Source organism: Nipponia nippon, unplaced genomic scaffold (assembly GCF_047370975.1).
Source record: "Nipponia nippon isolate SJK-2023a ecotype South Korea unplaced genomic scaffold, ASM4737097v1 scaffold_21, whole genome shotgun sequence".
NCBI classification, from domain to species: domain Eukaryota; kingdom Metazoa; phylum Chordata; class Aves; order Pelecaniformes; family Threskiornithidae; genus Nipponia; species Nipponia nippon.
In genome coordinates, this window is record NW_028262338.1 from 279636 (window position 1) to 307146 (window position 27511).

The 27511-nt window shown below is 50.2% G+C and overlaps 1 long non-coding RNA gene across 1 annotated transcript; it reads left to right on the forward strand.

Moving 5' to 3' along the window:
* On the forward strand, positions 1-27506 carry LOC148055498 (uncharacterized). The gene is made up of 4 exons (XR_015705288.1): positions 1-156; positions 667-755; positions 25235-25335; positions 26018-27506. It is a non-coding gene; the product is annotated as an uncharacterized LOC148055498 (long non-coding RNA).
* The last annotated feature ends 5 nt before the right edge of the window (positions 27507-27511 follow it).

Below are 27511 nucleotides of genomic sequence, written 5' to 3' on the forward strand. Positions count from 1 at the left end.
TGTACCCTGGAATGGGATGTTCCTGGCAGGATGTACCTGGCTGGGATGTAATACCATACAACAAATTGGGATTTAGCTCCTACAAAGAGAAGACAAGCTAGCTCTCCCCTGGGATGAGAAGAGGCAGGTCTCCTGCTGAGCAAGGACACGTGGAGGGTACGTTCACATAGTTTCCATCAGGTGTGTTAGCACATCCCCAGGACTTAGCTGAGAGGTGGTGGGAGCATTCTGAAGGTGTTACACATGTAGAACGAATGGGTTCACGTGAGCTCCCACGCAGGCCTCACTACGCACTTGCGTGCGAGTGCGATGTGGCCAGTACTGAGTCGCAGCCGAGGGCAGGAAACTCCTGAGATACACTAATGTGATCATTTGAAAATGTTGTCCGAGATGCTGGAAGACACACTGTTAGTCTCCTTTGCACTTTTCTTTTACTAGTGATTTTATCCCTTGCTTTCTTCTTTTCGCTAATATGACCTATCGTTATTAGCAGATGTGGGAAGGGAGGTGTGAATCCTGCTTAATGGGAAACCTATGCTGCCTGGAAACTCTGGTTTAGCAACATTTATCTCCCCTAGCCCTCCCCATGCCTGGCAAACTCAGTGGCTCTATAATCACAGCTTTTGTCTTTGATGTTTACTTTTTTTCATTCTGATTTCCTGAAAGACACAAACCAGAGGGAAGGACTTGACTTTGCAGAGGACGAATGCAGAAGCTGGACCTACACAGCACGTCAAGCTGCAGTGAAGTGAACTGTAAGAAGGGGAACAGCAGAGTGCAAGACCGCTGCCCAGAGGACTTGCTATGGTTGCTTACCCCCATTCTTGCCGCCTTTTGCACCACTTTCCACACAATCATTTGGTTAAACCTGTTGCAAAAGCCTTGTGAAACACCCCACTGTCTTGCAAGATGGTTATGTGAGACTACAGGTTGCAGGCAGGGCAGGGCAGTTTTGCTGGCTATTGGTTTTGGCAGAGGTGTCTGCAGGGCAGAAGGGGTCAGGGAGGAGACATCCTTGTCCTTTTCTCTGTGACAGTGCCAGCTGAAGAGATCCTGGTCCATCCTCACACTCCCAGCAGCCTGTGTGTTCATTCCTACCATTCCTACCATTCCTGCCAGCACCTCTGCGCAAAAATACCCTTTAGGGCCTTGTAGGAAGACCCAGGATCGATATAACACTGCAAAATGAAAAAGCTGCCTGGGAGGATAAAGGCAGTGGATCTGCACTCTGTGTGCTGAAATCCCAAGGCATGCCTGGGACAAAGGTCTTTCTTACACATTGCCTGTACCATCAGGAATTTTTTCTGGCTTGCTTGATAAAAATTAGCAGTTCAAAAGTTCAGGTCTGTAGTTACTTTCAGGGACACAGGTGGCTTTAGAAGAAGGTATTTGTCTGCCCTACCAGGAGCTGTGCCCAGGTGTCTGATGTGAATGAAATGAGTGCTGCTGGATCTGGGAGTGAATGGGGCTGGTACTCCTGATGATAGAAAACCATGGTCCTGTGAGCAAAGAAGCAGCAGCAACCCAGGCTGCAAAACACACGTGTGAAGTGGGTCGCTGCCACGCTGGCTGGTCCAGCCTGAGTCACACCCTCCTGGCATGATGCTGTTGAACAGATGATACAATGTCCCTTCATATCCTGCCAGCCTCATCTGGGTGAAGCTCTGCACTCTAAAAACAGGCTATGGGACAGAGAAGTCGTGGTTGTTCATCGCTCATTCCTCAGGATGGCTTCTGGTTTCCCACTCTACTCGGCACTTGTCAGGCCACACCTGGAATACTGTGTACAGTTCTGGTCCCTGTTATACAAAAAAGATGTGGACAGGCTGGAGGGGGTCCAGAGAAGGGCCACCAAGATGGCCTGCCGTATGGGGATAGGCTGAGAGAGCTGGGTTTGTTCAGCCTTGAGAAAAGGAGGCTTAGAGGTGATCCCATCACCATGTACCAGTACTTAAAGGGGAGCTACAAAGAAGATGGAGACTCCCTTTTTACAAGGAGTCACATGGTGAGGACAAGGGGTAACGGGTACAAGTTACTCCCAGGGAGATTCCGATTGGACACAAGAGGAAAATTTTTCACAATGAGAACAGTCAATCATTGGAATAATCTCCCCAGGGAAGTGGTTGACTCTGCTACGCTGAACATGTTTAAGACTCAGCTGGACATGGTGCTGGGCCATCTCATCTAGATTGTGCTCTTGCCTAGAAAGGTTGGACCAGATGATCCTTGAGGTCCCTTCCAACCTGGTATTCTATGATTCTGTGATTCTGTGATTCTATGGTGTGCATCCGGCTGACTTAGGAAACCCTCCTTGTTTCAGACCCTTGTCTCAGTTGCCCTGTCTGGTGGTGAAATGGAGTATTGGCAGCATCTCCCTCTCTCCCTTCCCCTCTTCAAAGGGCTGGGAAGCACCGCATGCTAGAGCAGTGCAGAAGGCTGTTGCATTGCTTGCTGTGCCCTGACCCCTGCAAGACAGCCCTGAAGTTGATCTGCTCTTCTGCTCGCGTGTCCCAGGGCTCTGTGTCCTTCCCAAGCTGCTGTCTGGTGTTGGGTCTTTCTGAAGACTTGAGTTTCTGCTCTCCATCACACTCAGTGTCTTGATCTCTGCCTGCTTCATGCTCATCTCTCATTCCCACCTAGTAAAGTAAGATGGAAGATAAGATAGGTAGGCTTTTATGTTTGGGTATATGAAAATAAAACATCATCAAAGGCCAGGCTGATCACTAAAGGAAAGAAAGCAGATCACCTGGCAAGGCCCTAGGCTCAAGGACCCCCATGTGAAGGTGCCTACTGCAGGGGAAGCTAGAGCCATAGCTTTTCTGCTATACCAGGGTAAGAGAGGCTTGGGTTGTATCTCAAATACATGAATGCTCCCTGTACTCCAGTGTGGCTGGTAGAAGTAGATCATTTTGCTGTGCCTCAGTTTTGCTGTCTGCAAGAAAAGTCTGAGCACAGGCCACCCCTGAAAGTGTGGATTTCAACTCACGATTGTTTGTAAATGAGGTGAAGAAACTCAAGGCTGGGTGCTGTTGAAAGCACAACTTCATTTGTACAGGAGAAAGCATGCAGCAGAGCCACAGGATTTAGTTCAAAAGGCAGATGTGATCACTTTGCTCTCCAGCTGGTGTATTCCCAAAGGCTGTCACTGAGGGGTTTGGGCAGACAAACCCTGGGTGCTCTCAAGGGGATGGTTTAGCCCATTGCTCCTACAGCCATCAGAGCTGAGGGAGCTGATGAGGAAATACCCGTTACCTCCTTGATTGAGTGCTCTGCAGCAGCTGAGGCAGGGCACATTTCACTTCTGCTCTAAAGGTGTTTAAGCCACAGGAAACCAAGACAGCAGCAATAAGCCAACAACAATACATCATTCCTGGGATGGCCTGACTGCGATTCAGCAGAAGAGATCGATGGAGGCTTGGCAGAGCAGATGTGGGCAGCAGAAATCTTATCTTTGTTTAGGCCACAGGGCCCCTATGTGGTTTTCTCCAGGAGCCCTGAGCAATGCCACAGAGCCCTGCTGGCTGCATGGAACTGCAGGGAGACATGGAGAGCAGCAGCACTGCAAGCCTTGGATGCAAGGAGTGGAGAAGGCATGGAAATGGTTTGAAAGTGATCTTTGTAGAGCCAGAGCAGCTCCCAACCAGATAGCTAGGGGAATTCACCTGTGGACACAGGATTTGCAGACCTGTCATATTTGGAGTACCTGGTGCCCACGACGTTGATGCTCTGCAGAACATACTGGCTGCAGGGAGGCCAGGCAGCAAATGCCATGATGCCTGTAGACGGGAATTGTCCTTGAGAGGTGCTATTTTAAGAGGGGCCTCACAGCTAGGATAACATGTTCTTGCCATAGTCCAGGCTCTCAGGGCAGGGCCATGTAGATTTAGCCCTCCAAAGGGCCAGGATTTTCATCTCCCATCAGGATCCTGTTTCATTACTCTGATGCTGGCCCCTGCACAGCTAAGAGGCTGCAGGCAGAGGCCTGGTGTTTGGAGGATGTTTGGGCAGACTAGCACAGCTCTTACTATAAACAGGATCTGCTTAGCTGAACTGGTGCAAAAGAGCTTCAAAGCAGCCGTAAATCAGCCTCAGAGCAACCCCAGCTGGGTCTGGACCCTCGGGAAGACTCCTGCTGCTTCCTTGCACTGTAGGAGTGAGGAGTAGGGGCTAGACACGACCCACTCCCCTGTCCAAAGAGACCTGCCTGCATGTCCAGGAGCCTGGATAGGTCAGCTGCTGCCACTGCAAAGAGTGTGATGTGCGTGGAGGATGGCATGCATCCACCTGGACGCAATGCTCCAAGCCCAGGCAAGTCTGGGGAGAGGAGGTGGTGCAAGATGAGACTGAGCACAGGAGACTTCAGCGTGGGTTTTACCAGGGTCCTGCATGGTGGCTGGAAAGGGGGAAGAGATGAGATTTCACAGGGGGAATTATATCTTGATGGTTGCAGTTTTATGCTGTTAGTAGGCAAACTACCACCCTTCAGAGCAGACCAGCGGCAGGTACCCTGTGGTATCCAGGAGCCCTTGGCTCCTGAAAGGCAGACAGAATAGCATTAGACAGAAGGCAGTAACATTGGCGCTCTCATAACAGTGCCTTGTGCTTCCTACAAAGCATTTTATCCCAAGAATCATTGCTTTGCAAGATCCTAAATAATTAAGCCTCAGAGCAGTACTATGCAAGACAGAAATATCTCCCTCCCTCCTAAAATTCATGTCTGGGGTGGCCCACAGTGGTGTGACCCAATGGGCAGGGCAGGAAAGGAAAAATTGTCCTAAGCCCCCCAGCTCAACATGCTGGGAGGCTCAGAGTAAATTCTGAGCTGTGATTTCCCTGGGACACCCTCAGTTCTGCAGGGACATTTGGTGGGATACTCAACCATTACCAGGGTAGGAGGCTGCGGCTCAGCAGCAGTCCTCTCCAGACCTTGATTTTGTTCAGTGTTTCTCTATTAGGAGCTGGAATGATCATGGGTTTTGGCCCTGATCCTGGAAGAACTGGGCATGACGCATACCTGGAGAACAGACCTCCCCTGTCAAAGGGCTCTAAATGTTGCATGCATGAGTCGCTTTGAGCCCTGTGACCAGTGTTGGAAGCTCTGTGTGCCACTAACCAAGGGGTTTTGACTCAAGCAATACCAGACTTCACAGGACACCCATGTGATCTGCGTAAGCCCTTCTGCCAGCACTGCCCCATGGCCAACCCCAGCCCACAGGACCTGCTGAAACTGTAGCCTTGCAGAATTGTACCCTGGCTGCTGGCAGGGCCCTTTCCTTGCACTTGTGAATCTAATTTGCACACTATTTATATCCTATGGGACAGCATGTAGGTGCCACTCGCTATTAGTAAAGGGCTATGCCAGCCCCTTTTCAGCCATCTCCCTCCCCTGTTGCTGTGGGGACCTTACTTCCAGATGCCTCAGCAGCAATTTAGCAGCTCGAGCGCACAGGGAAAGCCCGTGTCTTTCTTTGTGAGTGTTCTGGTTTGTTTCCTACACTGGCTTTCCACCTCCCAGCAGTGGGACCTGGGTAATTTCAGCCTTGTCTATGCTGGAGAGACATGGCATGGCAACTTCGGCACTTGAACTCCACTCTGCTTGTGTGAACAGCATCACTGCTGTGTTGCCACACAGCTCAGCCCAGGAAAACCTCCTGCTGCTTAAGACACTGGCACAGAAAGTCAATGAAGGGAGGGAGTTGAAGGCTGAAATCACCCTAGGAAGTATTGTGAGTAGCAGCTGAGCCTGGGGAAAATCCCAGTTGTAGAAAAAGCTCCATCTGAATGACCTTCACTGCCAGCTGAGCCTGTTTAGGTGTGGAAGAGCTGGCCTGGGCTCTGGGAGGCTGTGCCAGAAGGATAGGCTGCTCCTTGAGCAGCAAACACTCCATTGAGTCCAGTTGCATGGCCTGGGTGCCTGGCCTCTCCTCTCCAAAACAGAAGGTTGGGAATGGACTTCTTTCCTCTGTTTACTGTGGGAGTCCTTCTCCCTGCTCATGGCTATCCCCGGATGGGACCCCGAGGTTCCCAGGCCCTTAAGGGCAGCCAGTCCCCACTTCTGACACAAGACTGGGACGTTTCCTGCAGCTTTTTTCCTGTTCTTACACCTGCATTTCTCTCTGCTGGAATGTTTTATCCCTCACAGGGCCTGTCCTGTGTTGTACAGCCCCTTGTCCCACCTGGATTAATGGGATGACTCTTGAGTCCTCTAACCTGTGCAGGGAGAGAGGGTCCATCAGCTGAAGCCAACAGTAGCAGCAAAGACCTCTGCTTTATGCTGAAGGACTGTCCCCAGATGCAAAGGGGACTGGGGTGATGGTTTGTACCGAAGTCCCTCCAAGGTGCCTGCTGTAGTTCAGTTAGTAGAGACAGGGCCAAAATTTTCATCCTCTGGTGGCAGGAGGCTTTCCGGGTATTGGGGTCATGGTCACAGGCATCCATGGACTGGCACAGCCAGGCTGATGTGGCCCCAGGGTCCTAAACCTGGCTAGAGTGCTGCTCATTACCTTGCTCAGCAAGCCAAGCCCTGCCACTATCAGAGTAGGTTTTGGAGCCCATGGACTGTCCTTCCAGGGGAATTAATGCAGATTTATGTTTGCTGGGAGCTCTGGAGTCATCTCCCAATGGGGTCCTGACATTAAAGCATCCTCACAAAGAAAGCAAACCATGCCTCCTCTGTTGTGGGATATGTAAGCCCTTGGTCCCATCCAGGGGCCTGTTTGTGATGTCCTGGAACCCCAAACCCAAGCACAGCTTTGGTTAAGCCTTTTGGTTGGGGTTTATTTGGCTCATGAGGTCTGCACTGCCATGGGGAAGCTTGGAGAGGGCTGCAGGGCTGGATAGGTTGTGTTTTGGTTGCTCTGTGCCTGTTGTGAGGTCTCTGCCCTATTGGGTGTGCTAATGGCTACAGTGGTGCAGGTGTCCTAGCAGGGATGAGGCTGAGCAACCTCTGCAAGAGGTGCTGGACCCACTGGCATAGCTCAGCTCAGTGCACAGCCTTGTAGCTGCCACTGGTTGCATCCCCACGTTGTACCGCGTTCCCCTCCCAGACACTGAGGCTTTTGCATCTTCTGCTGGAGTCCTGTGGCTCCACAGCCGGGCTGGCTCTGGCATTTGAACTTCCGAAGAAGGAATTTAGATCTGCAGTCCTCACAGCATCACGCAGCCCCTGGCTGCTGGAGAAACCCTTTGCCACAGGCGGGACAGGTGAGGGGGACAGGCTTGTTCTGCAGCGCAATGCACTGGCACCCTCTAATGACACAGTTATGTATATTCAGTGGATGCCTCTGTCGCTCGTTGCAGTCCTTCCTACCATGTTGGCGCTGACTGGTGCACTGCTCACAGGTATTTTGGAGGCTTCAGTGGGGCAGGGCCACAAGCTGGGTTCCCCCTTCTTCTGCTCTGCTTGGCTCCAAACCCTCAGCCTCAGCTCCCAGCACTGCAGTTTCCCAGGGTGTAAACAGGGACCATGCAAGACAGCGAAAAGTTTGTGTTTGTGCATTGCTTCTGCCAGGTGCAGTGCCAGCGAGGACTCTGTTCCCATCCATCTCAGCCCCAAGAGCAAAGCCAGCTGTGGTTGCCCCTCCACCACTGGAATGGGAGAGCTGGTGAGCCTGCTGCCAGGGCATGTAACCCCAGCTTTTGGCCACACTGCCCAGGCTAGCTCAGGAAGCCCCTTTGCTCTGACTCATCCTGCTCCAGAGACACTGGCAGAGTTTGCCAGCTTGGTTTCCGCAGGCTCCAGTCTCTCCTTCCCAGCCCACTTTGGGACAAAGCCAGAGAGTGTGTGGCTGAAATGGAATCGCTCAACTTCATCCCAAATGATGCTGAACCTAATGAGAAACTGAGCTGCACAATAGCCACAGCATTTTTCTGCTTGGTAACATGGTGCTTTGGCCAACAGTCTGTATGGCCAGCATGGGCTTTGGAGATGCACAGCAGGGCACTGTGTCCTGTGTGGCAGATTGGAGGGAGGCTGGGATTGTCTGCCAGCTGCCCTAGTCCTGCTGAGCCCCTACAGAGTGGCTCTGAAAGCCCAGTGGAGTTAAATCCACTGTAGCAGAGTTTGGCCTTGCTCTGCACGATTGGTTCAGCCAGGCTCAGCAAGGTGCCAAGACCCAATGGCAGAGCCTGCCACAAAGGCAAGCAGCAGCTTTCTTGGCATGGAGTGGACAAATACGGTCAGCTCTTCCCTGGATGTTGTGTTAGGTTGACAAAAGGCTTTGGTGCCCTGAATTTGAGTTTGGACATCTGGACTAGCAGGGCATGTCCCAGTGCTGTCCTGCCAGTCTCATGGAGAAAGTCAGCATCTTTCTACCTCTCTCCACTGGGAGAGAGGGAGAGGAGCTGGGAAATGGTCCTGGCAAAACCAGGATTGTGGATCCTTGTACAAACAGGCCAACAAGACTCTTGAGCAGTGAAACAACAGCACAAACAGGGCCAGAGCCAAGTGCTCCAAGGGATGCCTTCACCTCCTGTGGCTGAGACACTGCCAGCAGAGTGCAGGGGAGAGAGCTCTGGTCCATGTCCCAGTGCACGCCTCCAACAGGAGCTGCCCAGCACTATCATCCTGCCAGGAAATGTCCCCATAAACCTCTCCCTGCAAGAGTGGGTGGTTGTGGCTGGGGAGGTCTTTGGGGACTCTATACAAAATGGGAGGATAGGATAGGATAGGATGGGATGGGATGGGAATGGGGATGAGGTAGGAACGGAATGGGTATGAGTATGGGTATGGGATGAGGATAGGGACAGGGATGAGGATGTGAAAGGAGTGGCGTGGGGTGTGAATGGGGTGGGGATGACATGTGGATGGGGTGGGGTTTAGATGGGGTGGGGAAGGAGATGAGATAAAGATGGGGAGCGGGATAAAGATGGGGAAGAAAGGGGAAGGGGGTGGGATAGAGGTCGGGAGGGGAAGAAATGGGATAGGAGGGGAAGGAATGGGTCTGAGATAGAGATGGGGAGAGGAAGGGAATGAGAAAGGGGATGGGAAAGAGTCAGCTCTTGTTCAGAGAAGCACACGTTCAGAGGGCAGCTCACACTAGCTCAGCCACATTGGACACAAGCAGCCTTGGTAAGCACTGAATGCCTTTCTCTTCTATTGTTATCCCAAGGGGCTGTGCTGCTCAGCCAGCCAACTGTACCAGCAGTTTTTTATTTTACATTTATTTTCCTAATGGCTTGGGTGGCCTGAAAACTTGAGCAGTGAATTGTGACTGCTCAAGATTGGGTAAAAATCCACACAATGGATGTGCACTGCAGTGTGGCACCAGGGATGAGTCACTGAAATTGCAATTAGGAAAGAAAATAACAGTGGGTTTACAAGCTTCTTTCCAGGAGCATTGCATTTCTCCTGAATTACAATGATGTTTTATACTGGTTTATGAGACATTGCCCCATGTCAAAAAATATATAGAAATGGAAGAAGCTGTAGCTGATGTAAAACAGTTTAAGAATTAAGGGAGGAAGAAAAAACAGTATCGATTTTTACAGTGACAGCATAGGTGCTTTGGGAGGGACATATGGGGGTGAGCAGAGGAAACCATAGCAAAACCCAGGGATATGGGACAGTGGAGTTATGCCCTGACATAGAGTCCAAGGTGATGCAGGTAACCTGGGCAGAAAGGGCACACAGGGAAGGAGTCCCCAGGAGTTATGGGAGTCCCACAAGTGTCTCCTCCTCAGCTATCCAACTCTCAGCACCTTGCTGGAGAGAACCTCTGCAGAGCACAGCAACCAAGGAAGATGCATCACCCATGGATTGCAGTGTGTTGGGGAGTCCTGGAAAGCAAAAGTCAATCTTTTGATTTATCTTCCAGTAGCTTTATTTTATCTTTCGAGAAAGGCACATACTGCTTTGCAATGAGCAGGGGTGTAAAGCACTGAGCAAAGAAGCTCTGTTGTGAATGGGCACATATATAATCATTATGGCCTTGCACTAGCATCAGGTTTCAGCAAGTCCTGGCAACTAGGCTGAATGCAGCCTTCCAGTCCACGTGGTGCCAGAGAGACTTCTTACCCCTGCAGTTGCTGTCACCTCTTTAGCAAGCTGCCCCAGCACTGGGAGGAAAGGGCAGCAGTTCCCAAGGGGCTTGGTAGGGCTTGGACACAGGGAGTCCATGTGGATGCATTGGGCTTGGCTTCACTCAGAGATCAGCAACTGCACAAGAAGTGCTGCAAAACCTGGGGCCCTGGGGATTCAAATTGTCACCCCCACACTAGCAAAGAGACACAGCTGTGCCACCCACACTAGGACCAGGGCAGAGGAAAGCTGCTCCTCACCCATCCCCAGGCAGGCAGCAGGCATCAGCCAGCTCTTCCCTGTGGGCTCTGAACCATCCTCAAGTTCATCATCTTGGATTTACATGCTTTCAATTATTTTAATTGAACACAGAGATGTTCCAAGGTGGAGACCAGACAGCTGCTGCTGCCTTTGGGAAGCAGAGCCCTGCCTGCTTGCTGTTATCACTTTCCTGCACTGCCTCCATCCCCAAAGTGACAGGACACAATACTAGGAGGGAGCCATCAGCACAAGTGCCATTTTCCTGTGTCCTGATGCTCCTGGGCAGCCATCAGGCAAGCCATCTGGTCCAGCCTCTGAGGACAGACTTCCCAGCTCACACTGTCCCCAGAAAATCCTGGCAGGAGGCTTCCGGGGTGCTGGCATTTCTTCCCTTTAGTTTTCCCCTCTTTTCTGGGGACTCCCTTCTCCTGGAGCAGCATGTCTGGCAGCCACCATGCCCATGCCACTGATGGCAACCAAAGCAGCATGTCCATGGGTCATGCTTGCTGCCAGTGACACCATGTGATGGGATGTCTGCCAGCTACAGGCTATTTTCAGCCCAAGATCTCATTAGTCCTTTCTGTCCCAGGACTCCAAGATGTGCTACACCTGAGCCCTTGTTGGGGCATGGTTTGTATCTCCATCATTAAGACCATAGGAAGAAGCAGATGATAGTTAGTCCCCTCTGTCACCAGAAACACTGTTCTGGTAGTGGCATCCAGCAGCAGCTTTAACCCCAGTAGGGAAGGTCCCTCAGTACTAGTTAATACGTGGTGTGGCTATTCCCAAATACTTTGTTCCATCCCTTGGGAAGGTCACATTCTCAGAGAAGCCAGGGGACCAGAGCTCCTTGGCTTCTTAGGGATGGTGACAGTCTCCTGCCCCTTAATGCCAGCTGCTGCCTGGTCAGACTGTCCCCAGCATGTTCCCTGTCTGACTACAGTTGTGCCCCGCATGGGCAGCTGCAGGCAGTCTGCAGCCCCAGTAGCACAGGGGACCTGTAGCTCTGGGCAGTGATGGGAACAACCATGTCAATTAATCTGAGGAGACTGAACCTGGCTCGTGGCTGTCCCTGCTGCATCTGCTGGTGGGTCACCATGGCGTGGGAACTTGGGAGCCTCCCTGAGCATGAATGTTCGAGCCTTGTAAATGTCCTGTTGAAGGAGGTTGCTGAGCTTTGGGTGCTTGCCAGGAGTTGCAGAGTTGATGATCAGTTATTTACATACCTGACACACATTACGCAGGGTTTACACTGCGTAGAACAGCAGCATGGCATGACGTGCCAGTCTCAGAGTGGCAAAACTGCAGAGCAAGCTGTGAAACGGGATGTCTGTGCAGCACTTCATGCCAACATGCAGCTTTTGGCTAATCAGACCAATGTCAGTCTGCCTAATTACACCTTATCCTTGTCCTGAGATCCCAGGAACGTGCTCCACAAGAGTGCTTTGTAGCTTTGACTGCAGGGCAACACCAACTTGCTGCTTTTAGGAGCACATCACAGTTTTTAAGGAGCCCAGTGGCATCCACTTTTGAACTCCTCCTTCCAAAGACAGCCAGAGCCAACCTGGGGAGTGGCAGGCATGGTGGCAGGACATGATGGAGTGAGAAGCAGAGCAAAGATGCTCAGTCTCTTCAGATTAACTGACACAAGGGAAGACTCAGTCCTGGTCAACATGGGGTGAGATGTCTGAAAACAGCTGCCTTTTGGCTCCAGGAGGAGAAAATATGGAGGGTCCACAGCTGGCTAGACAGGTTTGGACTAAACATACCCTGCCTGGCTGCAGAGGACTGATGGAGGGTGATGTTGGAGTCTCAGATGCCTCATCCTGAAGATCAGGACAGGGTGAGACAGGGACCATAGACTTCAGGATCCCGAGGGGAGGGAGGAGGGTGAAAAGCAAGGTCACAACCCTGGACTTCAGGAGAGCAGACTTTGGCCTCTTCATAGATCTGCTTGGAAGAGTCCCATGGGATGAGGCCATGGAGGGAAGATGGGCACAGGAAATCTGGTTGATATTCAAGCATCACCTCCTCCAAGCTCAAGAGTCATCCATCCCGACAAGGAGGAAATCAGGCAAAAATGCCAGGAGGCCTGCATGGATGAACAAGGAGCACCTGGCCAAACTCAAACACAGAAAGGAAACATGCAGGGGGTGGAAGCAAGGACAGGTAACCTGGGAGGAATACAGAGACACTGTCCAAGCACAGGATGAGGTTAGGCAAGCTAAAGCCCAGCTGGAATTGAATCTGGTAAGGTATGTCAAAGGTGTCAAGCAGGGCTTCTGTAAGTACATAGGTGATGAAAGGAAGACTAGAGAAAATACAGGCCCACTGATGAAGGAGACGGGGGACCTGGTTATACGGGACATGGGAAAGACTGAGGTACTGAATGCCTTCTTTGCCTCAGCCTTTACTAGCATAATAGGCATTCAGGAATCCCTGGTGCCAGAGACGAGGGGGAAAGTCTGGAGCAAGGCAAATGTACCCTTGGTGGAAGAGGATCAATCAGGTCAGGGAATAAACCGGACATACATAAGTCCATAGGCCCTGATGGGATGCACCCATGAGTGCTGGCAAATGTCATTGCAAGGCCACTCTTGATAATTTTTGATCCCTCATGGCAGCTGGGAGAAGTACCCAAAGCCTGCAGGAAAGCAAATGTCACTTCTATCTTTAAGAAGGGCAAGAAGGAGGACCCAGGGAACTACAGGCTGGTCAGCCTCACCTCCGTCCCTGGAATGGGAGCAGCTAATCCTGGAAACCATTTCCAGGGACATAAAGAACAAGAAAATCATCAGGAGTAGTCAGCATGATTTCACCATGTGGAAGGCCACACCTGGCATACTGTGTCTCATGCTGGGCTTCCCAGCACAAAGAGAGACACGGACATTCTGAAGAGAGTCCAGTGGAGAGCAACAAAGATGGTGAAGGGAATGGAGAGGAAAGTCTTTCTCATGAGAAAAGACTGAGAGAGCTGGGACTGTTCAGCCTGGAGAACAGAAGGTTCAGAGGGATCTCATCAATGTATATAAATACCTGAAGGGAGAGTGGAAAGAGGACGAGAGCCAGGCTCTTTTCAGGGGTGACCACTGACAGGACAAGAAATGATGGGCACAAACTGAAGCATAGGAGGTTACCTCTGAACACCAGGAAACACTTTTTCACTGTGAGGGTGACTGAGCACTGGCACAGGTTGCCCAGGGAGGTTGTGGAGTCTCCATTCTTGGAGGTATTCAAAAGCCACCTGGACAAAGTCATGGGCAATGAGCTCTGTGTGGCCCTAGTTGAGCAGGGGGTTGAACCAGATGACCTGCAGAGGTCACTGCCAAGCCCAACCAATCTGTAGTTGTGTGATTCTGTGACTTGGCACAGAAATGTCAGGATGAGTTTTGGGGCAGGTAGGACAAAGTAGGCTGTTGGAGCAGGCACTGCCAGGTGTCCATCCAAAGGCTGAGGAAAGACAACCTGCAGAGGTTCCCTGCTAACCTGTGCTGACTGCACTGGAGGCAGGACAGTCACAGAGCTCCTCACTTTGCCATTTTTGTGCTGAGCCAGGACATGCATGTGCGTTTCTTATGTTGGACTATGAGCATTCACCAGATGGGCACCAAGGTGTATGGTGTGACCTGTCTCCATTGCCTAGCTGATGCTTGGATGGCAAACACCTGGGCTGAGTTCACCCAGGGAAGAGCAAGTTAAGTGCATGACAGTTTGCAGGATAAGCTGATTTATTGTAAGGGCCAGGAGAAATGATAAGTACGTAAATATCTGCTTTAGTCTATATTTAAACAGCTACACAGCTACTTTGAATTTTCAAAACTGCTGTGTGCTGAGCTGCTGCTGTGAGATACAGACTGTTTGTTGAGCTGGCTGAAATACAAATTAAAGAGGTCAGCTTCAGGCAAGTTTATTTCACAGTCCCGGGGCTGGTATTTAATACACACACATTTCATGTGAGCTTCTCATCTCAGTGCCAGTAACAGTGTACACAGAAATGAAGCATTGTCGGCCTTGCCCTTAATTTACAAGGCTTTCAGCCAGCCAAGTCTTTCCTGCAGAATGAAAGCTCTTGGCAAAGCAGAGTTTTAACCAGATGTGAACGGTCACTCCTCCTTTTGCTGTCAAACCGACCCATAGTAATGTGCAACCCATAGATAACAGCTCTGCCCCTTCCTGAGCAGTGGCTCAGGTGGCCCCCTGCCACCGAGGGGGCTGTGCTGGGGGGTGGTGAGACCATTTCCCCATAGGGATTGATGTAAGAGAGGAAGGATGTGCAGAAGGGTTTGGACCATGCAGTTTAAACATGCAGGTGCAGTGTTTGGACCATGCGGTTTAAACACGTGGGTGCAGCCCATGTGCGGTGGTGAGTGGAGAGGCTGATGGGTTGCTGTGCAGTAGCTGCAGCCCCCCTGTGCCCCTCTGCCCCAGAGCAGGATGGAGCCCCTGGGATGCTGCATCCCGCTGGCATGCCTCCAATGTCTGCCTGGGGTCCGTGGGATCCCAGACCGGTGGGATATTCCCCCTTTTAGATTCACTTTTACTTTGCAGTTCCCCATTTCTGCCCCTCTCATGGAGCACAGCAGAAAGAGCCACCATAAGTGTGTGCCTTGCTGGGGGAGCTGGGTGGCATGACCTCATGGTTAAACATGCCTGCTTCATGTTTAAGTAAATGGTTAGGCTGGATTTTGATCCTGTTGTGGGCATAGCACACATTTTCTGTTATATCCCCCTTCTCCCCCACAGCGGTCGAAGCTATTGTGCAGACATCTCTAATGCTTTTTTCTAAATAAAAATTAATGGCACTGTAAGATATTTAATAGAAATTAAATAGAACAGTGAGTTGCAAAAGGAGTTTCGGGAAAAGCAGTGTTATAAAACCTGGTGTCTCTGAGGACTTGTACCGCAGTTCAGCTTTCACTGCAGTCTTTCCATACTGGAGGAGCAAGTTCACGTTTCATTATCCTGCCTGGCCACCACTTTTCCTGCAGCATAGGGGAACTTAATTACCCTGATATCTCACACATCCTAATTTTTACTAAAATTGGCTGAAATATGAATGTTAGTGGGGAAAGAAGTGGGCTGTGAGAGTACCCACTCTGAGCATCCTCAGCTGAGGCAGCTCTCTGCTGTTGGACGGTGCCATGGAGGATGAGCTAACACGTAGGCAGCAAACTAGGCCAAGCACTCAGCTCTCGGGGCTGTCCTTGCCTGCAGCAGGAATGAAATCAGGAACATGCTGAAGATTTTGCTGCAGAATCTGTCAATGAAGCGGGACATGAAGCGCCTGTGAGTGCATGGGGGCTAGTAGAGCAGGAACTGTCCTGGCACTGGCGCAGATATCCCAGTGAAGTTCCCAGAGGGATGTTGAGCAGAAAGGACACAGGGACATAGGGAATGACCACCAGCAATGACATAGGGAATTACCACCAGAGGGCACTTAAATATTGCTCTTGCTAAACAAATGGTGTTTCCTAGCAAGAGCCCAGCTCTGGATTGCCTGACAATGCACATCCAAGCCTGACTCATTGCTGGCACAGAGAGCAAAGGAAAGCACTCAAAAGGCATTTGAGAAATCATGCATGAATGGGAATTTACTAGCAAGACACAGAGGATTGAACTTTTCTTCCAGACTTTTTCAGAGAGGTCTGCCAGTGGGACTCCACCCTGCCTAGTCCGGCGAGGCGAGCAGTGCATCATTAGACTTTGACCTGTGTGGTACCCACAGGGCTTGGCACAGAGGAAAGGAGATTTTTTTTACACTTCCATCCTGATTACTATGACTATGTCCTGTCTGCCACTCATCACGAATGCTGAGGAGACAAGAGTCACAGCCCTGGCAGGGATCCTGGCTCAGCACCTGCTGTGAGGCTCACCTGGGTGCATCTGTGCCCTGCTTTTTATTCCAGTTCTGGGCAGGGATAGAAATATTTTCTTCTAGAAGAAATTGCAGGGAATGGGTAAGGAAGGAATTGGGTAAAGTTTCAGACCCAGTTCTGAGAGCTCCTCAATACCCATGAGGATCTGGGTGCTAAATAAACTCTGTGGATGTAAGGACAGCCAAGCCATGTGCTGCAGATGGAGAATCACGTTACAAGGATGAAAGAGAAAAAATTCCATCCTCATTTTGAAAGCAAGCCGGAGCACCCTGTTCATCACCCACATTTGTCTCAGGGAGGCACCCTGGGGATCAGTAGTGGGATGTGATGATTTCGCCAGAGTCACAGTGCAGCTGCAGGTCTTGGTGCCAAGCCCGGAGACCTGTTCTGAGCACAAAGAGCTTCATGGTGACTCTGGGGCCAAAGCAGCAAAAGCTGAAAGTGCTACAGGTGTAGGTGATGGAGAACTGAAGGGAGTGTTGTCTCTAGAGAGACAAAGACTGCAGATGACAGAAAGCAGATGCTGTGTTGGAAATGCTATTATTTGACTTCTGGAGAGAATGGGTTTAACCCCGCTGGGGGAAGAGGGGTCCCAAGGCCTCACAGGAGCACCCATGGGCATTGAGAATCTCACCTGAGTGGGCCCAGGGTGCTGGGAGGACAGGAGCAAGGCTTGCTTTGTGATGTGGCATCTCCCAGTATCGCCTGGGATCATCTCCTCGGTTGTTCTCCTGCCTTTGAAGTAGCCAGAAGTCCGGGGAGGACCAGCAGCCCATCCTAGGCTTTGCAGCAGGATTTCACAAGATGTGTAACATGAACCCTTCTGGCTATGGGAATTGCTTCCAAGGTACATGGGACAGCAGCTTGTGAGAAGCCACACGTGTGCTGCAGCACGTAGGCACTTCTGACTGGATGGGATATGGAAAGAGTGGGTGACAGTGTGTGGAGGCCATGTGGGGTGCCCATCTGTGGGGTTCTCCCACCATGACCTGCCAAGCAAATGCCCTCCTCACTCCAGTTGGAGCTATCAATCAGCTTTGCCAGGACTAGGTTCCTTCATGCTCTTAGGTTTGGCTGATTATTTGCAATTAGCACTAATTAGTGTCTCTTTTGACAGTGCCTTGTCTCTACTTCCCTGTGTCTTGTCCTTGACGCATCACGCTGGGTGCTGAGCCCCATTTTGTCCTGAGGCACCTCCACTGGTCTTGGCAGCAAAGCCAGAGGGTTGTTTTGGGGCTGCAACCTGTTGTCCTGGAAGGCCTGCCTGTAGGGGTTTCAGTTTGGGGGGGGGCTTGTTGCACCTCAGCTTTCCTGGAGGCTCCCTGATTTTTTTGCTCTGCACAGCCATGGTGCTGGGTGTGCTGTCCCACTGCCCAGGTAGTTTTGGCTTTTCCTCAGGACCGGGCTGCCAAGAGCAATGTTACAGGGTCTCCTCGACCGCTGCTGGCAGAATGGGACCATGGGGGGTACTGTTGGGCATCCCTGCCCTTTCCCAGCCCCCCTGAGCCATCCTGAGCCCTGTCATGGGGCTGGAGCGATAAAGGCAGGCTGGTGGGAGCAGGATGGCTGTCACTGCCTGCCCCTGCTGCTGGCTCCACAGGAAAGCACTGTGCAGGTCCTCAGGAAGTTAAATCCTGCTGGGAACTGGTGCAAGAGTAGTCTCAGCAGAGGGTCATGATTTACTGATGCAGTCTTACCCTCTGGAAGAGAGCAAGCTGGGGTGGCAGCAAGAGATACAGGATGGTCTTAGGAGAGACCCCTTGCTTCCCTGTGAGCAAGCCCAGGAGAAATCTAGAGGAACCCCCAACAGGGAAGGATGTGAAAAACCAACATGCAAATAATATTTGAGCATGGGCTCTGCAGAGGTTTTTGGAGAAGGGGAATACAAGAAACCCTCAGATGATGCCCCAGATGACTGGAGCAACCCAAGGGAAAGCTGATTCACAAAGTAATGTGCCATTAGAAACCTCCATCCCTCATCGCAGCCACTCCCTCCCTCTTGTCTTGATGTGTTATGTTCACAGCCTACCCCAGCTCTGGATGTCTGCCATTTGGATGGCGCTTGAGCAGAGGAGGACAGGACAGATCGATCCAGCCCCACGGAGATATTGCAGCATCTGCAGGAATTTACCTTCAAGAGGGAAAACGGTGCCTCTCCTGCCATGGGAAGTCACGGCCTCGGCACCATGAGCCCCCAGCCACACATGAGCATGCAGACACTGTGAGCAAACCTGGGTGAGCCACGAGTGTGGCTGTGGTGCCACACAATGGCATGGGCTGGAGGGGATAGCCACATCAGTGGTTAAACCATTACAGCAAAGTCTAACAGAGCCTTGGCTCTGGAGTCCTCCAGTGCAGCTCCTGGTAAATCACAGGTTTCCTACATTTTCCCAAAAGTTCCTGTATCAGACTGCCAAGGGAAAGAGGGGCTGAACCCAAGATTTTTGTGAATACCAGTGCAACCACTAAAGAATTATCTACTAAACCCACAGTATTTTATAGTTGATTAATCTAAAAGGCTGCATAGGAAAGTATTGTCACCTCCTTCTCCCCAGGCTTGGAACCTGACTGCATCAAACATAAATCTTGTAAATGGATTGGTACTTTTCTCTGGGAATTATTTAAATAGATGAGCATTTTATTTAATCCCAAAACCATTAAATGTCTTAGGGATAGGTGGAAGGTCAGGGCAGAAATAAAGTGCATCACATTTGGGATGGGGCCGTTTTGGTGGGGCAGTGAGGGTTGAAGCAATCACACCATTTGTGGTCTTCAAGCACTAGTGAAAAACTTCCATGCCAGCCAAAAGCTGTTAGGAAGCAAAAAGAGAGGCCCTGTTCCTGCTGGGAGGTGTTGGGGAGCCAGGCACAGGGATGTCATGGTAATGAAGTTTCATTTGGATGTTGTTGGGTTTAGACACAACTTTGGTGGATCTTTAGACACAACTTTGGTGGATCAAAGCACACATGTGTTGGCTTTGTATGTCTGGTTGGAAGAAGAGCTCAGGACTGCCCAGGAACTGCTGAAATCCCCAATCCTTTGTGCTTCGTCTGGATTAGAGCCCTGAAAAGCTTTGATATGTATTTTTTCAATACTCACAATAGTGTGGTTTGGTGCCTAGTAAACAGCTGTTTAACAGCAGAACACACAGCGGTTGGCTTCACTCATCCTTTAGAGATGCTGAAATTGGAGAAAAGATTTAAAAGGAAGAAGAAAAGCAAAGGATTAAAGGGGCAGAGTCAGACCAGACACAAGCACCTCAGGAGAGCCAAATCCAGCTGCTCACGGTCAGGAGTGCGGCTGGGAGAGGTGAGGGCAGGGAAGCCTGCAGGGTGTCAGGGCTCGAAGAGCAGGACACACCGAGCCTCACAGGGCATCTCTTTCCCATCTCCACTGTTTTGGAGCACCACAGCCTCAGGTCACCTTGATTTCCTCTTACCTCCCAACCCAGGCTGAGCACCTTACAGGTCTCCTTTCTTTTCCTCTCCAAATTCACCTTGAGCACCCAGTGGCCCAGGTTAGAAATGCTGGTTTTGCACATGGCTTGCTCAGGGTTAGCTACTAAAGCAAGTGGAAAAAGCAGCTTTTTACCTCATTTCAAGGCTATTTAAGCCAAATGTTCCTGTGTGGACATTAGGTGAAAATCACCACATTGTTTTGAGCAGGAAATCAGCTTTCCTAGAGTAGAAAGAGAAGCATTTTGTAGCCAAGCTTCTTGGTTAGATGCTGGGACATGACAGGAGGGCTGCACTCTGTGCCCTGGAAAAATGGTCTTCCTCCAGCCTGGTGGAGGGACAGTCCCCTTAGACCTGGGACAGCCCCATAGACATCTTAGGCTATGGCAAAGGAAAAGTCCTGAGCAAAGGGTTGGCTGAGCCGTGGCTGGCAAAATACAGGTGTGTGGAGGTGACAGGGCAGCATGCCCCATGGCAGAGCCTGCTGCATTTGGCTGACCCCCTCCCAGCACAGTGCCCCCTCCCAGCTCAGGAGCTCCCAGAGCACCCCAAATGCGGGCTGCTGACAGAGGAGCAGCAGCATGCCTGCATTTCTCTGCTGTAAATAATTACTATTAATATTCTACTTGAGATCAAAGCCCATGTGCTAGACATGCACAGGAAGCAATGAGTTATTCCCTTCAAAATAGCAGTGTCATTAAAAAAAATTGTAGCTAACTCTACTTTGCCCAAATAAGCAGATCTTTTGAGAGCTCACATATGTGAATGATCCAAGAGGTCTCTGCTGTTACGCTGCTCAACAGATGGTTTACATTTTTCTGAATCACTGATTCCCATTTTGTGTCAACGATCTGTCTGGGCAGAATTACTTTAGGGTGCACAACTGAAAAGCAAAAAAGCCAAAAAGCCAGTTCTGCTCTGACCGAACCAGGGGCCCTGACCCAGCTCTGCACCACAGAGGGGCCCAGTGTGGCTGTCACTGCACTGCCTTCCCTGTCCTCCTCTTCCTCAAGCACCACTCTCCTAAGAGACTGAGAGCTGCCCTGGTGGATCCAGCTTCACCCAGTAATGGCAATTTGGGTGCCTTCATTCAGTTTCAGAGGTCCTGGCTCCATGGGCAGTGTCTATCTGTCTGTCTGCCCATTGCCAGGGCTTGGGCTGCATCTTTTCCAACAACCTGCAAGGGAGATCTTGGGTCAGAAGTGAGCACATAGGGCCGGGCCACCTATTCTGCTCACAGTGAGCTGTGGTACAGACTGAAATTGCTGTTTGACACAGGTTTGTTCATTTGACAAGTGACCTGAATTGCACATGTTCCTGGCAGGACTGGGCTGCTGCCAAACTCAGGCTTAGAGGTAACCTGGGGTGCTGGCCAAAGACACCTGGGCCATCACACCAGGGTGTCCATGAGATGCCTCACTGGGCACATTTGTGATGTGAAATGAAAAAAAGAACTAGAAATTTATTCTTCATCTGGCTTCCTGACTCATTCCTGGAAGACTGAGTTCTCTCTTTCAGTAGGGGCTGGACAACTGGGAGACAAATAGGCCACTGGTTCTCCAGTCCAAGGTTCATTTCCTCCTCCCCAGAGGCACTTGGTTAGCATGTGGGCTCATCCAAGCAGCTCAAAGGTGTTGGCTGTTCAAGCCATAAACCTGGCATCCCACTACCCATTATGGGCAAAATTAGGGCAGAAGACCATGTTGCTTGTAGGGAATGAGTCTGTGTGAAGGACAGCAGAGTTCAGGAGACCGTGCCCAGCATGCTCCCAGTTCAACGGCACTGAGCCATGAGTTGGAGCTGAGAAGATCTCTTTCCTGTCTGTTCCTCTTGGCATCTCCTGCTGTGGCCAAGAGAGGTGCTAAGTTTGTGCCAACACATTGGCAATACGGTTTTGTGGCCTTAAGACTGACGAATGTCCTGGGATGGGCAGTGGTGGTTGCCAGATGTTCCTACCATCAGGCCCATATCTAACAGCCATGTGCCCACAGCTGTTTCAGAGGATGGACTGGGCAATCCCTCCCACTCCCCTCCCACTCCCCTGGCTGCTCTTCCAGCCAGGGCCTGCAAAGGCCATGCCAGGGATCCTTGGTAGCACTGTCTGCACTTGGATAGGGACACCATGGCCCAAGGCGGCACATGGGGGGGTCCCCTGGCTGTGACACCAGCAGGACTCAAGAGTATGTGTCCTAGCTCCAAACAGGGTCCTTCACTCACTGAGAAACTTCCCGGTGCTGCTCCCATCTGTAGCTCACCTCTCCCAGGTGTACTTTGCTATCACCCAAATGATCGTGCTTCAGAAGCTTCTTTAGGTTTATGAATTTATGAATATGCCCTTGGGAGAGCCGCAGATTTTTAAAACCAAAAGGTCATTTCGGGGGGTGCTTCATCCCATCTCTGGCTTCAGAAAGGGTGTAGAAACACCCACCCACACTTTCCACATGACAGTGCTGAGTTGCAGGGCTCTGCTCTCAATTTTGAGGTCTTGGGTGTCTGCCAGTCCAACATCACTTGCTCAGCCATATCTTAGGTGTGTCCTTGGTGCTGTCATCTTCAGGCTATTCGCTCTTTCTATGCTGTTTTACGCAAGATTCATCTGCTACTGGAAACCTCTTCTATGAAGGTACCTGTAGAGATGCTCAGGTCAGCTCTTCTCTCTGCACTAAAGACATTATGCTTCTTAAGTTTCCCAGTATGTCACATGTGCCATACCTTAAATGGTATTTATGGAATGGCTGCAAGCTTTTATTAAAATAATAGAAAACCTATTAATTTATTTTTTGCTGCCTGTAGGTGTAGAAGAGGGTAACAAAGTATAATAATAATATTCTACGTAAAGCAAATTACACTGGTATTTAGTTTACTAATTACTAATTATTGAATAATTATTTGCTATTGCTGTATCCACTGTTACTAATTCTATCACAGAGAAGCAGAGGCTTGCTGAGAAACCATCAAGCTGCAGGCTAAAAACGAACCAAGGGAAGTCCACCACAGAAAATGCAAGGATTAGGAGCACTTAGTGCCATGGGGCACTGGGAGGGCTGGGAGGAGAAGCAGGACCACAGGACACCAAAGCTGGGCACAGGGATTCCCTATGCCCCTGCTGCTCTCTATGATGGGACTCACAGCTCATCCTGCACATGATGTTACTTTTAGTGTGCTTAGGCATAGTGTTTGGCTAAACTTGTGTCTGCAGCTCCTTTTAACTGCACCTCCACCAAAGGTTTTTGTCTGTGGGGTTTTCGGTACGCAGGAGGAGCTGTGATGGGGAGAGCCCTGCACTGGAAGGTACCTGGTTGCTGAGCCCCCCATTGTTAAGGCAGAGATGCTCCTGGGTGCCAGATCTGGCACCATGCAGCCCTGGGCTCAGCCACTCCTGCCAGGCATCACTATGACTCAGCCCAAACATAGGATGTCCCAATGAGCAGTGGGGGCTCATCTGTCCCCAGCACACCCCTGCTTCACCCTCCATTAAACTCTCAAACTTCCTTCTTGCGGCTGCTGGTCAAAGCAACATGTCAATCACAAAGTCTTTGGGGACATCAGCATCTGCTATGAGCCAGAGCAAACACTTACAGGGTGGGGGGACACCACCAACCAGAGGGACAGTTGTCGTTATTGCTGCTAGAAGTGATTTTTGTCGAGGAGCAACACGATGTTCTGGCCAAATGGTATTATCTTGGGATAGGTTTACTGATTGGCAAAGCAAGAGAGAGCATAAGCATCACTAGCTGGTGGAGATAAATCTTATCTCCCTCACTCAGAAAAGCTTCAAAGATCCTCTAACACCAGGGACTGCTCACTCCTGGGGTAAAGCAGCTCCTCCTGTGCTTATGGGGAGCCCAGGCCACCGACTGCTCTTGTTACTGTCAGGAGGCCATTCTACCCCTCTGCTGATGCAGCAGTGGAAAATGTCGCAAGGTGTTTTTCCATGGCCACTCCTAGAAGAGACGCTTGAGGCAGGTTCATTTTCACGACCAAGGTGAACAGCCTCAACTGGAAATGCTTTTCAGGATGCAAACTGCAGTGAGGGTTACAGCCATAGTTACTGTTCGTCTCACCTGGCAGGGTAGGGAGATGGCACTTCGGGGGATCGCCTGCTTTCAGTTTTAGTACAATTCAGTTCTTCTGGTCAATCCTCAAAGTGTTTGCTCCTCCCTCTGGGCAGCCTGGGTGTGATGGGTGCAGGCTAGCTCAAGGAGAGAGACACTTCTGGGAGGGAGAGCAAAACGAGGCACAGAGAAACCAAGCATCTGTGGTATGGGCAGTAGGACTAGGCCGGGTTTTGCCATTCAAAACCAGGCCCTTCCTCTTTCCCTCTGTGTTCACTGCTCTCTCAGGGCATCCTTGTCGGGGGTCAAGCTCCTCCAGGCATCCATCGGCATCAAATGCTCAGTGTAAGTCCTAACAGGCTTTTGCTGCACTGCAACACGAAGACAGCTTCCTACAGCAGCATCTGCCTGACAGCTGCCCAGGAGCAGGCAGCTGCCTCCAAACACCCTGGTCAAACTCTAGAGCAGCCGGAGACGTTTGTGCACCAGCTTGTCTGGGAGGTGCAGAGCAATGGCTTGCCAGGAGTCATGCTACCTTCCTCCTTGCCCAACAGCAGAAGTCACCAGCCGTCTTTGCCATGGCTTTTGATTCCCAGGCCAACTTAAACACTGGGTGAGTTATAAAATAAAATACAGTAGGAGGCAAGCCTCTCCAAACCCATCCTGTGAGTGGCTACAACAAATGATCAGGTTGGTTTCCCATCTGAACAACTACTTGATGTTATCATCAGTATTGATTCTCCCTTTTAAGCTCCTCTCTTTGCCCACTTTTAGCATCTCCATATTTTAGGCTTAGAGAAACAAACCTGGGGTGAAATATTTCAAATTATGTCTTTACAGTTACCATGCTCTGCTGAGTTGAAAGGGAAGCTGTTTGGAGAGGGATCAAGTTCACGTCTATGCCTCTTCATTGCAATTATGCGTTTCTTGAAATCAAGAGCAGTCTCTACTCCAAACACCTACATGGCAGTACTGGGGAGCTATCAGTTGGCTTTCAAGTCACTTTTCCATGCAAGCAGTAGTGGTGGTGACAGCAAAATACCTGCTCTGGTTTCCTATGTCAGAAAAAGCCACCCTGCGGCACTTCTTTTTTCTTGAATAACCTACTTTAGCCAATTTCCAGAAAAGACGGCAGGTTCTCTGCAATGCCAAACAAGCCAGTGTGGAAGGAATTGCTTTGGTTAGAAGCCATCGCATGAAGCAAAGCTGGTTCAAGATGCTCCGTATCCAAGTTACTGGAGTGTCGCCCCATCAGTAACAAACAAATGCAAGCAATTACTAAAAACACAAGTTTGTGATCATTGTTTTTGTCCGATGTTTCAGTTTGGTTTTTGTTTTAAGCATCAAGATAAGAAGCAAAGCCACCAGAGGCTGCGGGCACATCCCCGGCGTGGGTCAGGCAATCCACCTAGTTCTCTCCCAGACCCCATATTAAAGCATCGTTAGAGCTGTGAGGCTCAGCAGTGGGTTGAATCATTTCCTGAGCTATGTTTGTAATTCCTCATGCTAAAAAGAGAGTGTGGGGGGTGGGAAGTAAAGCTAATGAGGAAATATTTTCTTCCAAAATAGGGGCTTTGCCTGGCTCGGCAAGGTGCAGAGCAGCTGTTTCCAGCTTCTTCTGAAGCACCAACCATTGGCCAGGTATCAGCTTGGAGAAACATCTGTTCCAAGTAAGTTTCCTGATGTTACTCGGATAAATGTAGCCATTTTATCAGTGTGCTCAATTTCCCCCAAACCAGAAAGCAAATTACTAGGAATATACTACTCATAACCACGTGCTAGCTCTCATATGAGAAAAAGATGTGTATAAATACACTATTCAGAAGAATAAGTGGGGAGCAGAGTTAATTCCAATAGAAGCAGCACAGTGTGGAGTCTGTTGTGATTAGTGGGCAGCTGGGAGTGAAAGGCTCGGGGAGAGCTGGGACTGCACTGCAGGCCCAGGGGATGGAAATCTTGGACCTTTCTGAACCAGCAAGGGCAAGAGGAGTGGGAAGGGGGAGCAGATGGCTGGAGGAGACGCTGGCCATGTGCGTGGAGTGGGGTCCAGGCTCACCACTCCCCAGCTGAGTCACGGCTCCCGCAAGCACGAGGCAGCCAGCAGCACTGCCGCGGTGCGAGTACGCTCGGGGAGGACAGGAATCCTGCCCTGAATACGAAGCATGAAATCCATGTCCAAAAGAAATTTCAAATAGTGCACAATGTAAGCATTTGATGGGTTTTCTAACCAGGGGTCTAGTGCTGAGAGCATTAAATTAAACATTAGGTGACTTAGCATGCTGTACAAGAAAGACTGGGAAATGAGAAATGCGGGGATAGATTGCATTATTTATAGTTTCGTTTTTTTCCCAGTTTTGAATGCCTAAGAAAGAACAAGCATATGCAGTGCTTAGAGGGGGACACAGTGTGGCCAGACTCTGCATTTGCAACGACTGCCTGCTATTCCTGCCTGGTCCTTTTACATGGATTTCTCCATCCATCCTCTCACTAACTGCACTCCAGCTGCTTTCCACCTGCGGCCAGAAACCGTGCCAACCCCACTCCACATCACGCTGGAGCCCCAAGGCAGGGCATCACCTACTCCATCCTTCACCCCGGGAGCGCCGGACTGCTTTGGGAGCCGCACAAGCCAGCTCCCCCACGTCAGAGAGCAGCCCCAGTCCTCTGCTGCCTGGAGAGGGTGGAAGCCCCCTGAATTCACCTTCAGCCTTGATGATGATCCAAAGCACTCGTCCGCTTCAGCTTCTCGCGACTGCCCGCGGACCCGAGGGCCTTGAGGCAGGGTCATGGGGCTGGGAGCACAGGGCTTTCCCACAGCCTTGTAACAGCGGAAAGCAGGACTAAGCCATGCTGGAACTGAGTTTGACAACTTGTTACCTTGAAGGATGATGTTTTACTTCTATCCCAACACTTTCTGCTAAAAAAAAAATTATATATATACATGCACCAGGACTCAGACCAGCGAAAACTGCAGCTAAGCAGTACCATTTGCCACAGGGCTTTCTGTTCAGAGCATCCTGCTCTGCCTCAGAAATGTAATCAGTTGTTTGGAATATAAAGGGGCAGTCTCATGACGTGGAGGGGGTTGGAACACATTAGCTAGCACTCCTGTCAGACCTTGCAGGGAGAGGCATGCTTTGTGTCTTCCTCAGAACGTAATTTAAAACACAAGGATGCATTGAAAAAAACCTGCTTTGGAAGCTTTTAAAGAACAGCACAAACTAAAAAAGCAGCTGCCAAAATTAATTTCCAGCATTAAAAATCAGCACTGATGAGAGACATCTTAGATCAAATAATTTATTTAGTAATTCCATGTAAACACTTCAGATTTACTAGCAAATACAATGCTTGCTGTTCTTTTAAATAGATCATTCAAAAAATAAGAATCTATTATTAATGGCAGGTTGACTAGAGATCTCCATACTACTGTACAATAAGGAATTTGTTTTCTAATGGATTTAACATCTCGATTTTCTTGTTCTGCATTTGCTTTACACAAAGCCCAAAGGACACACGTTTGAACTGTTCCCTGATGATGCCATTGTGGACCGGAGTGTTTTGGGGAAGGTACGCAGGCAAATCCTCCCATCCTGGCATTGGTATAAGCTGATGTGAGAGTGGGATGGCAGAATTGCGTGAACATTGTTCACAAACACACACCTTTTCGGTCAGAAAACAGAAAATGAATGGTGGAGAACTTCTCTTTGGGATGTATAAAAGCAACGAACTCCATTGTTGGCATTTACTTATCAACACAGCAGTACACATACACGTATCCACAGTCTTGGAAAAGCATCTTATGAGCTGGAGAAAGCAGTGGTTCTGAGACTTGGTACACCAGTGCAC